The sequence below is a fragment of the Heterodontus francisci genome, chromosome 18, assembly GCF_036365525.1.
Source record: "Heterodontus francisci isolate sHetFra1 chromosome 18, sHetFra1.hap1, whole genome shotgun sequence".
NCBI classification, from domain to species: Eukaryota; Metazoa; Chordata; class Chondrichthyes; order Heterodontiformes; family Heterodontidae; genus Heterodontus; species Heterodontus francisci.
In genome coordinates this window covers 32,243,384-32,259,050 of record NC_090388.1, presented here as the reverse complement: position 1 = coordinate 32,259,050, position 15,667 = coordinate 32,243,384, and positions in this window count along the sequence as shown.

Genomic DNA, 15,667 nt, shown 5'->3' with positions numbered 1-15,667 from the left:
TGTAGCAAGACCTAGACAATATCCAAGCTTGGGCTGATAAGTGGCAAGTAACATTTGTGCCACACAAGTGCCAGGCAATGACCAACTCCAACAAGAGAGAATCTAACCATCTCCCCTTGACATTCAATGGCATTACGATCGCTGAATCCCCCAACAATCAACATCCTGGGGGTTACCATTGACCAGAAACTGAACTGCAGTAGCCATATAAATACCGTGGCTACAAGAGCAGGTCAGAGGCTAGGAATCCTGCGGTGAGTAACTCACCTCTTGACTCCCCAAAGCCTGTCCAGCATCTACAAGACACAAGTCAGGAGTGTGATGGAATACTCTCCACTTTCCTGGATGGGTGCAGCTCCAACAACACTCAAGATGCTCTTTACCATCCAGGAGAAAGCAGCTGCTTGATTGGCACCCCATCCACAAGCATTCATTCCCTCCACGACCGACGCACAGTGGCAGCAGTGTGTACCATCTACAAGGTGCATTGCAGCAATGCACCAAGGCTCCTTTGACAACACCTTCCAAATTCATGACCTCTACCACTTAGAAGGACAAAGGCTGGAGATGCGTGGGAACACCACCACCTGCAAGTTCCCCTCCAAGCCACACACCATCCTGACTCGGAACTATATCACCGTTCCTTCACTGTTGCTGGGTCAATATCCCTTCCTAACAGCACTGTGGGTGTACCTACCTCACATGGATTGCAGTGGTTCAAGAAGGCAGCTCACCCATCACCTCCTCAAGGGCAATTAGGGATGGGCAATAAATGCTGGCAGCGATGCCCACATCTCATGAATGAATAAAAAAAATGCCCACCATCTAAATACAATTAACACGGGGTGGGTTTTAATTATTGGGTGGCCAACTGGCAGAGCACACCGTCGTCTGGCCTGCTCCTGCAGCTGTGAGGCCCAGGGCATGTTGAGTGTTCAGCAGTGTCTCACACCCATGCCTCTGGTGCGCTGCATGACCCGAATGACAGTTCATCAGCTCTGGCTGATGCAATATCAAGTGGCTCAGAAACTGCAATGGTCGGCAGATAGGCTCGGGAGAGGGAGGTGAAGTGTAAGGAGAAATCCCAGGCCAGAAGTGAAACTCATTTTTATGAAGCCAGGGGAAAATCTCCTCTTTCTCTTGGCTAATTGGCCATTGTAAATTGCCCCTAGTGTAGGAGGTGGTAGGGAATATGGGATTACTGCAGGGTTAGTATAAATGGGTGGTTGTTGGTCGGCACAGACTCGGTGGGCCGAACGGCCTGTTACAGTGCCGTATCTCTAAATAAAATAAAATAAATAACCCAGAAAATTTCCTGGGCTGTTTATGGAGCAGCCAGCAGTGTTTCTCTTTAATTGCAGTTCTTTTACATGATAGGCTGCTCAATGTTAGGACACAGATGCGGACCATGCTGGGTACATGTGCCACCTCTGTGTCCCTTAAAATTGCAATCAAACAACCTAACTTAGAATTACATTGAATGTACAGAAATGGCCATTCAGCCCAACCAGTCCATGCAGTGTTTATGCTTCACTTGAGCCTCATCCTATCCTTCTATAATCATTACCCTCTACTCGCTTTGCCCTCATATGCTTATCTACCTTCACCTTAAATGAATCTATACTATTCGCCTCAACCACTCCCTGTGGTAGCGAGTTCCATATTCTCACCACTCTCTGGGTAAAGAAGTCACAAGACCTCAAATTACATGGTCTCGCACCTAAAGCAAGCGAGCACTTGAGATGCCCATACAAAGGCTCCAATAAAAATGGCAGACACTGGACCTTCAGCATTAACATGACAGTAAGTCCACCGACCTCATTCTGCAGCCATTAATGCCCATTTCAACTAGTTAAAATTGGGCCCATGTGTCCCATGTAATATCCTTTCTGCACAATGAAAAGGCTGACAAATGTCGGCATGTCTAATGTTCAGAAGGTTGGTTAAAGTGTCATTTGTAAACTAGAGTGTTGCTCATTTCTGGTTCAATCTGGTGTCACAATGAAAATATAACCTACTTTGTTCATAAAACAAAAGCTGAAATTTTCCCTTTGTTGGTGGTCTGGTTTGGCTTGTGTTGAAACTAATTACAATACAAAATCTTTTCATTCGTTTGCACCAACTTGTGCCCTTAAATCCATTCCGTCAGACATGCCAGATATAAATACGTGATGATATCAATGTACAGATCAATGACACACCATACAGCAAGAATTGCGGGGTGGGGCTGACACTGGATGTCGCCAGCCTGCTGATGCGAAGTAGGCACAGGAAATGGTGTTGGAATGGGTTGACCTAAGACACACTTGATATAGGACCTCAGGCCAGAGTTAAATTAGAATGGTGAGCTGCAGATGCCTGCAGTGTGTCCCTATGCAGCTATAGATTCTAGGGTGCTACATTGCCAGCAGTGGCTCTCAGGGACTGGTTTGGGAGCAGAGAGCACAGGGAGGAAGGTAATTGAAGGGAGGGAGATGTTTGAGAGCTGGGGGGACGCATATATGAAGGGAGAGGGTTGATTAGGAGGCGTGAAGCCATCGGGGTTGCGGGTGAGTGTTGTGGAGGCAATTGGGAGGGAGCTGAATGGGGATCAGCAATAGTCTGCCAGACTGCTAAGTAAGTTTAAACAACTTTACCTTTTTTGATGGTGACCTCCAGGAGCCTCTTTAAGGGCTGCTAGTTAGACTGCACATAGATGTGGATATCCTGAGTGTTCAGGGCAGTCCAGTTTCAGGAAGGAGCCCTAAAACAGACATTCGTCTCACTGCTTGCATCTGTCATGGGCCTAATTCTTGTTTCAGATGCAGGCTCTGGATGTCAATACTGCAGCTTTTAGCAGTATGCTGCACTTCTTGAGTGGAATGTTGCTTTTAGCCTGCCATATTGGACATTTAGGTACCCGTTAATGCCTGTAAAATGGGTGCAGCGTGAACAGATTTCTAAGTCTACACATTTAAAAGAGCTACTTATTTAAAGAGGTTACTCTCAGAGTTGCCGATTCAACTATCACATATTTAAACAAACATTTTTATTTCTCTTATTTTCCATTTCATTTCAGATTCAGATAAATATTTCCAGTCACTGATACATATATTACATGCTGTAGTTTGTTTCAACAAACACTTTACAGCTTTTACATTATTTGTCTATGTGAAAACTTAACTCAATGTGGTTTCAGTTTGTTATGAATGTGTTGCTAGATAGGTGCTATTGCTAGTTTATTTTCATGCTGTTTCACAGTATTAAGTAGAATTGTGGCATTTAAATTTTTAGTGTTGTCTTCTCACTTTTGAATTCCATCTGTACTCGGTCCAAACCTTGCTACTTTGCAACTCAATTGCTTCTCTCTTTGTTCAGTGCTACATTTTTTTTGTAATCAGTGAGCTTTCTGTAGCTTCTGAATAAAGCAGATTTGTGACATTTTGAATTTTCTGTGTTGACTTACTGATTTTTCATATTTTCTAGTCATCAGTCTTGATTTCCAGAGGTTGTGTCACAATGAGTAGGACACAAGTAATGTATGCAGAATAGTAGTGTAGGTGATACATTGAACCTCTTTAGACTTAGATCCACATGATAATACACATGAGACAAACCAGTTGTCTGGCTGCCTTCTCTCAGGTCTTGTCTGTTGTGGTTATCCTGCTGTCAATGCTACAACATCCTCAGTAAGCCTTTAAGCTTAGAAGAGGCAAATAAGCACAAACAATTTCAACATGCTCTTGTTCCCTGGCAGGATCATCAGGTAACATGAAGAGGACTATTTGGTCTACTTTAACTCATCCAACTAGTTCCTGGATTACTCTAAGATTTCTACTAGTACTGTTGGAATTTTTTTTGTGAGTATTATTACTTTGTGTACAGAAATTCTTCTCACAACAGTTCTGAATTCACCTTTCACTATTTTGAACCTATGCCCCATTGATCTGTTATCACAACCTACCTTGAAGCAGTAGTCTGCATTTGCTTTTTCGACACTACTTAATATTTATATACTTTTACAAGATACTTTTTTATGTTTTTTGTGCCTTCACTTTAGATATTTTTCTCAGGTTCTGTCTCGGAACACTGAGTCAAAGTCATGGCATTGCCTACCTAACACTATCATTGGAACCCTTGTGCTGTTTATCATTACTCTGACAGTTCTACCTCCACTGCAGCTCAAGCAGTAGCCTTATAAATAGTTGCAAATCAGAGTCCATCATTTTGATAGGACCCGCAAGCCATTTTATGGCTAGCAGGTCATCTGCCGTGGACGTTTGCTGAGTAGAAGCAGGTGAAGCAAAAGTAGAGGACCCAAAAGGTAGATACAAAATTTATCTCTTTGAGCATTTCTGCTCCTCTAAGACACAGGTTTGGGCTGCTACCAATCTGGGCTCCCCCCTTTCTACATTTGCAAAACCCTCCTGGATACTGCACCTACCCTTCCAGCGACCCCCAACCCAGCAACTCTGATGCCTCATTTGCTGGTTGGGAGACCTTGGGGATGCCTGGTATTCATCAGCTAGAACCTGACACGCTGCCTCCTCTACACATCATTGTTAGTGAAGCCCTGCTGATAAAATGGACCAGGTCTCTTACAGCATCTCCTGGGTGCCAGCATATGCCTTCTGGCAGCCAACTGCTTGGGAGTCCACATTCCCCAGTTAGTAACTATGAATGACTGAAGCTCTTCTTCTGTATTTCCTTTTCATCAGGTAAAACCATTACAATGGGCAGCTGGTAGCAAGTAATTTTTCTTACAAGCTCGAGAACAAGGACAACTGCTGCTTAGAGAGTTGATCCATTGAGGAATCAACAGAATTTGTCCAGTTGTAATTAAGAATCCCTGTGAATGTTCTTTAGCTGAGAAATCCGCAATCAATCTGAATTTGGTATTGCCTCAACTGAGGCATTTTCACGGGCAGTATACTTCCACTGTGAAATGGAATCTCTTCCGGTAACTCCACTTCTGTCACTGATTTTCCACTGCAGAGTAAAAAAAATAATAGTGAGCAGAGACATGAGTGGGGTTTTTAAAATGCTGAGAGAGATAATTAATGTAGGTGTTACTTGACTGAAAACACAAATGCAGAATAAATTATTTTCATTTTAAATAGTTTGTTGGAGTGGAACTGGGACCCATTGGGGTTTTCAGGCTGGGGGAGGGGGGGTCATAGCCTGGAAGATCCCAATGTCTGTTTAACAATTTTTTAAATATCAGCCCTCAGATAATTCTTAGGAATAATGGGGGGATGGTGTTGGGTGCAGCGCCAGTATGGAAGGATGGCAGCCAATGTGCATACTGCAAGGTCCCACAAACAGCAATCAGATAAATGACTAGATAATCGGCTTTAATGATAAATGTTAACTGAGACTCCTCAGGAAACTCCCCTGGACTTCTTTGAATAGTGGAGTCTTGTATATTTTTTAGATTAGATTAGAGATACAGCACTGAAACAGGCCCTTCAGCCCACCGAGTCTGTGCCGAACATCAACCACCCATTTATACTAATCCTATACTAATCCCATATTCCTACCAAACATCCCCACCTGTCCCTATATTTCCCTACCACCTACCTATACTAGTGACAATTTATAATGGCCAATTTACCTATCAACCTGCAAGTCTTTTGGCTTGTGGGAGGAAACCGGAGCACCCGGAGAAAACCCACGCAGACACAGGGAGAACTTGCAAACTCCACACAGGCAGTACCCGGAATCGAACCCAGGTCCCTGGAGCTGTGAGGCTGCAGTGCTAACCACTGCGCCACTGTGCCGCCACTGTGTCTGAGATGGTGGTAAAGTCAGCTTGACTTTTCACTCAAGATAGAGAAGAGCAGATATTTCCCTTGGGTGGTATCATAAAGTCAATGCCAGTGAATCGTCAGCCAGTTTTACATTCTGTGAGATTTTCTTTCCATGAACTTCAGTGGGGTAGAGTATAAATGGGCTGCTACTTCTTTAACAACATTTTGCAGTAATGCCCGAGATGGATTTCTACCCGAACACCTCTGACAATGTAGCACATCTTCAGTAATGCGCTGAAGTTTCAGCCTAGATTATCTACTCAAATCTTTACAGTGAGGCATGAACCCAAATGTAGCTATATAATGTAGCTGCAAGAGTGCTACTACTAATCCAAGACTGACATAGCAATGGTGTTGATCTCCCTGCAGTTCCAGGATTATTCCTGAGCTATAGCACATGGAGAATGCCACATGCTTGGGTGGCATAGCCCTTGTGCTACACCATAGCACCGTATAACACTGCAAATTTGACAAGTTTGGCGCCAGTAGTAGAAAGTTTTTCTACTATTATGTATCAAGTATATGATAAAAGTCTATGGAATAGCACCAACCATCTGCCTCACCAATGCACTAAGCAGTAATTTATTGAAATTACTTTGCTTACCTTTTTTATTCGAAGCCAGTCAAAGTTCTACCATAAGAAAAGATATCTTGCCCGCGAAATTGTGCTGCCTCGCTGGTGCCAGCATTACGGAAGCCCCAAGGCGAGCAAATGGTGGCGCAGGCCATTGGGCTACTTCGGCGCAACCCATGAGGTGCCCCACGCTGGGAAGGGCGCAAGTGCTGGTGAGCCATGTGGGTGCTGGGAGTGTCAGGCTCAGATCATGATGTCAGTCAGCAGTTTCAGTTGATTTGAGGCATGGTTTTGAAACTTGGACTGCGCAGGTCCAATGAACGCCTGTGTTAATCAATCTGCTGAACATGCATTCAAAGGAGTGGGGGATCATCCACAAGGGCAGCAGAGGGAAAAGGACTCAACAACAACTTGCATTTAAATAGCACCTTTAACAGAAGAAAACATTCCAAGGCTCATCAAAGGAACATTATCACTAATGATTGCTACCCCAGTGGCTGCAGCATGGCTGGTGGAAGGCTGCTGACTTTCAGTTGGAGGACACTGCAGATGGCCTTGCAGGATGCACTTGAGCAGCTCTGGGCCTTCAGAGCCTGGCTTTGGACTGCACCACCTCAGCATGAATGGCAGCAGACTGGGCTACATGGCTAAGAGGCACCTGCATATGCACTGGTGGGAGGGGGTGGGAGCACATAGGAACATAGGAGCAGGAGTAGGCTTTTCAGCCCGTCAAGCCTGCTCCACCATTCAATTAGATCATGGCTGATCATCTACCTTAACGCCACTTTCCTGCGTTATCTCATATCCCTTGATGTCATTAGTATCTAGATATCTATCGATTTCTGCCTTGAACATGCTCAGTGATTGAGCTTCTACAGCCCACTGGGGTAGAGAATTCCAAAGATTCACCACCCTCTGAATGAAGAAATTCCTGCTCATCTCTGTCTTAAATGGCCTACCCCTTATTCTGAGACTATGTTCCCTGGTTCGAGACTGACTAGTCAGAGGAAACATCCTATCTCCATCCACCCTGTCACACCCTGTAGGAATTTTGCAAGTTTCAATAAATCATCCCTCATTCTTCGAAACTCTAGAGAATTACAGTTCCAGTATCCTCAATTTCTCCTCATAAGACAATCCCGCCATCCCAGGGATGCTCTCCCTCTATGGAAAGTATATCCTTCCTTAGATGAGGAGACCAAAACTGTACACAATACTCCAGGTGAGATTTCACCAAGGCTGTATACAATTACAGCATGATTTCTTTACTCCTGTATTCAAAACCCCTTGCAATGAAGGCCAACATACCATTAGGCGTCCTAATTGCTTGCTGCACATGCGTGCTAGCCTTTGGTGACTCATGAGCGAGGACACCCAGATCCCTTTGGACATCAACACTTCCCAATCGCTCACCATTTAAGAAATATCCTGGGCTGAATTTTTCCAGCTTGCCACCGATGTCAAGCTGGAAAAACAGTGGGGAGCACATGCGAGAATTACTCCAAGGAGCCGCAGCGATATTTCGCGCAGCAGCTCATTTAAAAGGCTGGGGCGGACCAACCCCCCCCCCCCCCCACCCCGATGACGAGGGGATGGGCTCTCTGTCCCCGGCAACGGCGTCCAGCGCCACTGCGCAGGCGCCAGCGCCATTTTTATGAGGCTTCAAGCCCTTCCAATGCATTTAAATTTTTAAAGTATAGGAAGTGTAAAGGAAAAATGAAAACCTTAATAAAAGTTTCAATAACCTCTCCCACCCTCCCAATGATGAAACAAATTATTACTTACCCTCCCCCGCAAAGTTTACAAACTTTGAACTTTACCCCTTCCCACCACCCCCTATAACCAATCCAAAATTGGCGGCAGGCGCATAAAATTCAGCCCAAAGTAATTGTTAAGGTTCTCTGCCATTTCCCTATCCTCCAGTCTCTGCCTATAATGGACCCACATTTGTCCTTGCTAATATTTTCCTTTTCACATACCCAAAGAAGCTTTTACTCTCTGACTTTATGTTTCTCGCTAGCTTGCATTCACATTCTCTTTTCCCGTTCTTTATCAGTTTCTTGGTCATCCTTTGTTGGATTCTAAATTGCTCCCAATCCTTGGGCTTACCACTTTTTCTGGCAACCTTATAAGCCACTTCCTTTGATCTGATGCAATCTTCAAATATCTTTTGTTAGCCACAGTTGATTCATCTTTCCTGTTGGGTTTTTGTGTCTTAGAGGAATGTATATTTGTTGCAGACCATGTAATACTCCTATCTACTGTCAAATCTTTTAGTGTATTTTCCCAATCTACCACAGCCAATTTACCCTTCATACCTTCAGTTTTCTTTGTTCAGATTTAAGACCCTAGTTTCAGAATGAACTATATCACTTTCAAAATTAATGTAAAATTCTATCATATTGTCATCACTATTTTCCAAAGGTTCCTTTACAGCAAGGTTGTTTATTACCCCTTTCTCATTCCATAATATTACATTTAAAATAGCCCGATTCCTAGTAGGTTCTTCAACGTACTGCTCCAGAAACCCGTCTCGTACACGCTCCAGGAATTAGTGCTGATTAGGTTTATCCAGTCTATATGTAAATTGAAGTTGCCCATTATTACTGTATTACCCATGTTACATGCACCTTTAATTTCCTGATTTATACCATACCCAACATTACCACTACTGTTTGGTGGCCTATAAACAACTCCCACCAATATTTGCTGCCCCTTACTGTTTCTTAGCTCCACCCAAATTGATCCTACATCTTGATCCTTCGATCTAAGATTGTCTGACACTAATGCATGGATCTTGTTCCCTTATTATGAGCTCTTCCCATCTCCTTTTCCTTTTTGCCTATCTTTCCTAAATGATGAATATCCTTGAATATTCAGTTCCTAGTCTTGATCACCCTGTCTCTGTAATGGCAATTAAATCATACCCATTCACCTCTATTTGCGCCTTCAAATCATCTACCTTGTTGCGAATGCTGTGTGCATTCAGATAGAGTGCCCTTAACTTTGACTTTTTAACATTATTCTGCATTCTGATCCTTTTTGATACTTGCCTTCACTTCGTCTGTCTTCTAATTTTCTTATTACTTTTCTACTTCCGGTTACCAGTTTTGCTTCCCTCCAATCTTCCCTTCCTGCCACGCTCAGATGATCAATTCCTTTATTGCTACCTTGTCTTCTCCTCTCTCTCTAAATTATCACATCTTCCCTCACTTGATCCCTTGCCCTCACTATTTAGTTTAAAGCCCTCTCAACCGCCCTAGTTATACAACTCGCCAGAACACTGGTCCCAGCACGATTCAGATGAAGACCATCCCAGTGGTACAGCTCCCACTTTCCCCAGTACTGGTGCCAGTGCCCCATGAATTGAAACCCATTTCTCCCACACCAATCTTTGAGCGATACATCTAACTCTCTAATCTTATTTACCCTATGCCAGTTTGCTCATGGCTCAGGTAATAATCCAGAGATTATTACCTTTGAGGTACTGCTTTTTAATTTAGCCCCTAGCTGCTCATACTCTATGCAGAACCTCTTTCCTAGTTCTATCTATGTTGTTGGTACCCCCGTGGACCATGACAACTGAACCCTCCCCGTCCCACTTCAAGTTCCTTTCCAGCCCTGAGCAGGTGTCCCAATCCCTGGCACCAAGCAGGCAACACAGTCTCTAGACTCTCACTCTTGGCTGCAGAGAATGGTGTCTATCCCCCTGACAATACTGTCCCCTAGTACCACTACATTCCTATTTACTCCACCTGCTTGAATGGCTTCCTGTACCACGGTGCCATGGTCAGTTTGCAGATCCACCCTGCAGCCCTCGTTCTCATCCATACAAGCTGAAAGAACCTCAAACCTGTTGAAAGATTGCAAGGGCTGACGCTCCTCCACTTCTGCCTTCTTGATCCCCTTACCTGACTCACTTGCAGTCACACCCTCCTATCCTTGACCACTGACCAAATCAGAAGACCCTCTCCTATGAGGTGTGACTGCCTTCTGGAACAAAACGTCCAGGTAACTTTCCCCCTTCCTGATGCATCGCAGTTTCTGTAGCTTGGCCTCCAGCTCATCAACTCTGAGCCAAAGCTCCGCAAGCCGTAGACACTTACTGCAGATGTGGTTGCCGTGGATCACACTGGTGTCCACTAGCACTCACATTCTGCAGCTGCAACACATCACCTGCCCTGCCTTCCTGATTGTGTTTTAAATAATTAATTATTTACTTAATTAATAGCAAATACTCAAGAGACAATCTATCATGCTTTGCTACTATTAGTAAATTAAACTTTATAATTACTAAAATTACCCAAGTTATGAAAGATAAATGAGAAAAATCTCACCAACCAATCAAATACCTGTTTTCCTGTGATGTCACATTTTGATTTTTCTCAGAATGTGGTTGGTTTGCTCTGGAGCCTTGGACTGGTCTGGACTGGACTGGACTGGACAGGACTGGATAGCTCTTTTATGCCCTCTGCTGGTCTCGCTCTCACTGAGAGAGGAGTGCAGGTTTGTGCTCTATGGTACTGCTGCCACTCCTTGGGGCAACACCTGCTCAATCATAATAATCTGATGGAGGACAGATTGCTGGACTGCTGTAAGCCTACATTCCCCTTTGAGCACCGATATTGGTAACAGCCTAATCCCACATGGCAGCAAGTATGGATCCCATGACCTCCATCTGAGATTCCACTGCAGTATTGAGATGTGCTGCAGTGGAAGCTGGATCTATGGCCACCAGACGCTGCATCACTGCATCAACAAGTACTGTCATGGAGTTGGCCACCACTTCTACGGTGTAAAGGTTGGGCTCCAATCTATGTGCAATGCCCTATGCCATGTTGGATCCAGGGACGGTGACAAGAGGCTGTATGGCATACCTGCATCTCGGTGTGCATGGTCATTAGCTTTCTCCTGTATGCCTCCCCATTGCAGTCCTCATCTGAGTACCCTGTAGCAGAACGTGAGTGGAACTTTGCCCTCAGGGGGATCCTTTCCCCTCAGCCTGGCTGATTCCCACTCATGCCAGGTGACTCTCACATGAAGATCCCAACTCTATACTAGCCTCTAAAGTTCACAAGGTGCCAGTATCTGAGCTGGTGGCTTTGAGTGTCAGATCACTTCTTCATCGGTGATGTGCTATTTCTCTCTCTTCCTCCTGAGGCTGCTGTGTCTAGGTAGTCAGCAGTTCTTGAGTGTCTGAAAGCAGAAAATCAGAAGGGGAGAGTTGGGGGTGAGGGAACGGGGTGGGTGGGGTGGAAAGCAAGAGGTCCATGGTCACAACATCAGCAGTTTGCACTTCATGCCATAAAGCAGCAGGATGAGGCTGAGGTGGAAGTTGAAAGGGGCATAAGGCAGGAACATACCATCATCTACAATGTTCTTGGCGATGCCGGATGCAACAGCCTTTGCTGAGCATCATTGGCTCCGTAGTGCTCAGCTGATGGGAGGTGTGCCTGGCTCCCGCCAGTTCTGCTCTTCTCCCTGCGATTGTGCACAGCCTTGTCCTGCAAGAGAGAGGGAAGAATGTCAGTGATTCTGTTGCACTGTCTTTGGGTGATGTGCCTGCTGTATCTGAATTGCTGAAGGTATGTGGAAGCAATGAGGCTGGCAGCATTGGAAGGTGTGTGAGGGTGTGGTGGAGCATCTGAATATTAGGCCTCAGTCCTGACTGCTAGAGATTGCTGATGGGCAGGTGATGGGGTGTGGTAGACTGAGCAGCATGAGAGGTTGGTAGGAGATGTCCTTTGAAGGTGCATTCACTGACTTGACCATCTGTGTGAGGTCATTGAACTTCTTGCAGCACCACTACCATGTCTTCCGGGGCCAGACTCCACGAGTTGAGCTCCCTTGTTGCCCGCTGCTGTTTCCTTTGGAGGATGTTCCTTGCGGGCCTCCTGGCCCCCACGGAAACAGGGCCTCTTTCTTGCTTTTGACCTCCAGAGCTGCATCCATGAATTTGGGGCCCTTTCTCTTGCCTGGTGCTGGATTTGTTTAGCTTCTACTTACAACCAATTGTAGAACTGGCAGTCAGCAGCAGCTTCTTTCTATTAAGCGCACCTTTCATTTAAGAGGGACAGGCTGTCTTTAGGAGCTGGAAGTTAGCTGAAACATATGCTAACTCTGCACACTGCAAGGCCACCTGTTGAGCATTCAGCCAGCCAACAGCATGGATCATCCTCAGCTGAATATTATGATCAGATAAATGAGGAGGAAGCATAAAGTTTGCGTGCTCCCCCATGCCCGAAAATGGGAGCAAACACATTTTTAGCCCCGTTTTTTTGCTTAAATAAATAGGCTGGTACACATCCCCAAAAATACTGCAAGGGATATTAACTATATCCTTTCCCATTACTCTTTCAGGCCTTCAGCAGCTGACTTTGTGCTTTTTGCACAACAACTTCAGCAGTAAATTAATCCCTAGTTGCACTTTATTAAGGTTAAGCAAAGCAATTCTGCATCAAAAAATAATTGTTTCATTCTTCAGGGTACAGTGTATGCATTGGACTATATAGCGCCATTATGACCCCCTCCAAGAAGTACCAGCAAGAGTGTAATTATACCACAGATAATGTCTGTTACGAGTACCTTATGTTTGTGTTGTGCATTTGGCAGAATCATACTGCAGAATGATCTTAGTGTGACCAGATGTAGTAACAAGGGAGCTCTGTGCACAATTGCTTTGAAGCATGTGCAGAGCACTAGTCTCTAGGCAGATAATTCTTAAATCAGGGAGAGCAGGTGTAAGTTTTGGCTTTGTCCAGCTGTTAAGAAGATTCCATGCAAAGGGCACTTTTAAACTGTGGCTGTGTACTGGACTGGAGTTATACTGCAGCTGGTCTCACAACATTTGGTTTTAATGTATTCATGTTTCAGCCTGGGATTTGAGACATGGCATTTTGGTTATACTATTACTTCTCATGTTTTCAATTTCAATCTCAAAACTGATACTAACATTATACCTTTGGCAATAAAGACGTATAAAGGCACATAGACAAAATCTTGTTTGGCATGAGTACTCCTTACTGATGCCAGTTAAAATAATCATTATTGTAATTGCATGCCTTTCTGAAACTGCTTTTGAACAGAAAGTTGGTCCAACCTTCTCACAAAGATTAGTACAGAGGAGTGAAACCACGGAACTCAGTTATCTCATCCTTCTGTAACATTTATGATTCTCCTACCCCACCACACCCCTCACTACACCCCCCACCCCTACAAAACAGTAACTGACTGCCTCTTGAAAAATTTCTGAATTTTTGATTCCACTGCCCTACCCAGAAAATCATTCTTGTATCACTCTTTTTGTGAAAAGTTGCTTCTTGACATTGTTTCTTTACCAGTTTGTGCTGGCTGGCCTCCCATATTCTACCCTTCATAAACTTGTGGTCATCCAAAACTCTGCTGCCCACGTCCTAACTCATACCAAATCCCGTTCACCTATCTCCCCTGTGCTTGCTGACCTACATTGGCTCTAAATTAAGCAACATCTCAACTTTAAAATTCTCATCTCGGTTTCCAGATCCTTCCATGGTCTCACCCCTCTCTATTTCTGTAACCTTCTCCAGTCCCACACCACGCTGAGATATCTGCGCTCCTTTAATTCTGGCCTCTTGGGATCCCCAATTTTAATTGCTCCATAATTGGTGCCTTCAGCCACCACGGCCCAAAAATCCGGAATTCTCTCCCTAAACCTCTCCGCTTCTCTACCTCTTTTTCCTCCTTTAAGATGCTCCTTAAAACCTACCTCTTTGCCCAAACTTTTGGTCGTCTGACCTAATATCTCTTTATGTGCTTTATAATACTCCCGTGAAGTGCCTTGGGACATTTGGCAGTATATAAATTCAAGTCATAGTATAACTTGAAATAAAGCTTAAAATCAATCTTTTCTATTTTTATGTAACTCTGTAAGGTGTCCATTCATATCGTCCCTTGTAAGGCTGATAAGTCCAGTGTGTGGAAATTTCTTTACGCCTAGTGGGAGCTGTGCATGGAGCCAGCTTCATAACCAGGAAGACTGAGACTAGGCTGGAATTGGGCCTTGGGCCTAGTTATCATTAACTAGGTGATCCATCAGTGCCTGTCACACCTCTGCAGGAAGCTTGTCTGCTTTATAAAGATGAATGTCAGGCTGTGGGCATTGATGGCAGCACTTTGAGGATATGAGCTGGATTTTAAGAAGCAGTTGATGTTGTGACCCATGGCGGTGGTGGGGGGAGGGGGGGGTGGTGTGCTTGGGGGGAGGCCCTGAAGATGGCTCCAGATGAGGCCCGTCATGGATCCTGACGCCGGCAGGGCCCGGCCCGATCCTCCCAGTGGCATTGAGGCTCCGTGACGGCCCCCCTGCCGCTGGCTGACAGGACCACAAGTTAAATATTCAAATTAATAAAATTAATAATTTTAAATATACTTACCTAAGATGTTGAAGGCCTGCTGCAATCTTCGGTGCAGTGGCTGGCACTCCTGCGCCTTCGGATCCTTGTCCGGGGAAATGAGGCACAACACTGGTGGGGAGGGGGGAGGAGGTAAGTTTGGTAGTGCGGGGTGGTGGGGGGGTGTGCAGGATCAAATATGCGTAATGGGTGTAGGAGATATTGGGAAGGGTTGATCCTTAAACTTTGTGCATTTTGTGGGGAGGAAGATCAGATGTAAAAGGTAATTTTTTTGGGGGGGAAGGGCAAATAGTTTTTGTAATTGTTATTGGGGGGTGAGAAGGGGGCATAAGAAATGTATTTATTTTGGGGGATATTTCTTTAAAAATTTTAATTGGGCTGGCTACCCTTTAAAAATGGCACTGGTGCTTGTGCAAGGGCAGCTGATGTTATTGCCCGCCCCCTCCATGTGATTGGGGTGCGCGCCGTCCTGCCTATTTAAATGAGCTGCTGCACTTAAGATCGTGGTGATCGCCACCAAGATCAGCGACAGGCTCATACAATCCAGCCCTATGTCAGGGATTAGGGGTGGTCGGGGTGGGGATGGGGGGTGCGGGGGTGTGTGCGGAGGGAACAGGAGGGTGACCAGCACCAGCCTTTGTGAGTGTTGTGGAGCTGGGAGGAGCAAAATAAGCTTTTGGTGGCAGCTGCTAGCTTGGCAAAATTCACGCCTGGAAAACCTGATATCTGCTCTGCTTTCTCAACATCTTGCTGTTGTAATACTGGAATAAACTTTTATTGTTATGTTTGACTTCTACATCTATGTTAATTTCCATTTTCCTATGCTCCTCTGACCCCTCTCTGATTTCCTTCAACTTGCTTTGTAGATTTTCCTTTTCCTAATTACTTAACTTTTTATTGTTTTATGAATCCAC